The sequence below is a fragment of the Daktulosphaira vitifoliae genome, unplaced genomic scaffold (assembly GCF_025091365.1).
Source record: "Daktulosphaira vitifoliae isolate Bord-2020 unplaced genomic scaffold, ASM2509136v1 Scaffold_4, whole genome shotgun sequence".
Lineage (NCBI taxonomy): Eukaryota > Metazoa > Arthropoda > Insecta > Hemiptera > Phylloxeridae > Daktulosphaira > Daktulosphaira vitifoliae.
The window spans coordinates 10,171,047-10,173,736 of NW_026099575.1; the positions used below are offsets into that span (position 1 = coordinate 10,171,047).

The 2,690-nt window shown below is 31.8% G+C and overlaps 1 pseudogene; it reads left to right on the forward strand.

Annotated features, from left to right (window-relative positions):
* Positions 1–641: 641 nt before the first annotated feature.
* LOC126904927 (neuropeptide SIFamide receptor-like) lies at positions 642–2,468 on the forward strand (annotated as a pseudogene).
* Positions 2,469–2,690: the final 222 nt, after the last annotated feature.

The following is a 2,690-nucleotide window of genomic DNA, read 5'->3' on the forward strand; positions in this document are numbered from 1 at the left end:
ATATGTTTAAATAAGTAAATATTATGTACTATCTGTTAAAAAAATTGCCTTGATAACTTTTCTTCTATGTGTTAATGCCTGCCATAGTTAAAAAACATGCTATTTTTGTGTTAAAATTTGGTGTCATTTGAAAAATGTGTGGATCACTACAATTTTTTTATAAATACTTTATGTATACCTTTGTACAATCTTTCATTCCTTATAATTTTATTATATCGAATAATTTCCCTTTATATAGAGAAAATAGTTATGTTGGCTTCGGGTAGGATGGAGCACGTGCCGCATCCGTGTCCCAAAGGACAAGGGACTGCGCTGCTACAAGTGTAAGGAAGAGGACCACCGGGCCAGGGACTGTCCCAAAAAGTTTGGAGGATTGGAGAAGTCCGCCTAGCGGCTTCGTCCTCTTCGTGTTTTTGTGAATTATATGCCAGCCCACAGCGAAGTCCTACCGCCACCTCTATGTGGTGCGACCTGGGCAACGGATCCCACTTTGGAATTTGGCTAACGGGGGAGGCCATGTCGTGTTGTGACTCAGCTCTTGATTAATTTCGGGCTGAGTGACAACACCGCGATGTGAGTTTTATAGCGACGTCGGTCGCCCTGATGCAATACCTCACGGTAGTTCCAGGGCGGCCGACATTATGTCGACCGTAAAAAAAAGAGTAAATAGTTGTTGACGATGCTTTTGGAATAATTCAACAATTCTTTCTAAAAATTAAACAGTATCTACAGATTTGCATCAATGCGTTTTTTATGATAGCGAATTTAATCACTGGCAGTTATCTTCTATACTTGTCCCAACTATAGCTCGTTCTCACTGTGCTAGGTATTTTATATTGATTTTTTAGCGTATTTTAATGGTTGCTGTTCTTACTTAATTTGTTTTCTATAAATATATACATTATTTTTTCTCTTTCTAAATTGTAATAAACATTCATTATACACATACAACTTATTTTTTATTATTTAAAAAACAATTTCTTTATTAAAAATCATCTAGGTAACATAAAATAAACATGTAATTTTTTATAATCACGGAAATATAAAACACTTATTATTTATAAATAAAAAGTTCTTATTAAAATTACCAATACTATCACAGCTATAAACTTGAAGAATGTTTTAAAATAAATTTAATGAATAAATTATAAAGACTAGTAAATTTTATTAATGATATTATACTGTTATAAAATTTTGTTTTTATTTTATATCTTTTAAAACGCATATTTTATTGTTAATAATTTAAATGGTATCAAAATTAGTTGAATATTGGACTAAGTTGTAAGACTTCAATTAAAAAATAAAATTCTTTTGGAATTTAAATAGCATCCAATGTGATTGTTTCTTACGTAGATCACTTTAATACGAAACTTTAATTAAAAATTATAGAAACGATTTCAGTGGGTATCAGTGGAGCGATGCATGTCTATATGTTTTCCGATGAATCCAGTGGGTAAAGGCATTTGCAAACGAGCTGTTTTCGTTGTAACATGCAACTCATGGAAGAAGGAAGTGATCGCCAAGTAATTCTATTTTAGTCATTTTATTATAATTGCTATTTTTTGAGTATACAATAAAAATTGATCGCTCGAGACTAATATTGTTTATAATTATAATTAATGTTAAACTATTAATAATATTTGACTCGAAAAGCCACAAAATATTTCTAAAAAATCGCGGATACGTTGATTTCGGGAATAGTGTTACCATTATCAACGTCAAACACATACTTAAAGATATCTAAATGTTCTTAGTAAATGTTAAAAAAGTAAATTAAAGTCAAGTTACTTTAATCAATGCAATAAAACATAAACTGAACACGTTAAACAAGCAAATAATGATAATTTTATTTACAGATATGTGTGGAATCATGGCCAACTCCGGAATATGGAAACTGGTACTTTGTGTTTGCAAATCTGTTGATGTGTTATATTTTGCCTTTGTCAATAATCGCAGTGTGTTACTTGTTCATTTGGTTAAAAGTTAGCTGTCGAAAAGTACCCGGTGAGCCAATGCACAACAGTGCTAGCATGGTACAAAGGTCTAAAATGAAGGTGATTACAATGATTCTGTATGTGGTGGTGTTGTTTGCAGTTTCATGGTTGCCGCTGTACGTTGTATTCACTTGTATTAAATTTGTGCCCATGTCGCCAACTGTTCAGCGTTTCACCTTAGCAATACTACCAATAGCTCAATGGCTGGGTACTGCAAACTCATCCATTAATCCGTTACTGTATGCTATATTCAATCATAGATTTAGGGACGGTTACAAAGCGCTTCTCTCCGGCAGAATGTGCCAAGCGTTTGACTATAGTAATTCAATGAAGTACTTCAACAACAAAGCGGGTATAGTACTGAAACGAAAGAAAAGACTGAAGGCAAATCGAAAGAAACCAATTTTNAAGACTGAAGGCCAATCGAAAGAAACCAATTTTAAGACGCACCATCGGTGCGATATATGTTCATAGAGACGACGGAGAACAAAAATTACATTATAATAAATATGAAAAGATACAAAATTCTTATTGAATTTTAAATTAATTAAATGAAAAAATAAATGTTTGCATCGAAAGTATACTAGAATCTTATTGCCTAGATTTATTATGATTATTATAAATTTAACGTATAAATGAAAGTTAAGATAATAGAAATACATTATTTAAAATTTTCAATATAGAAATGGATGGTTT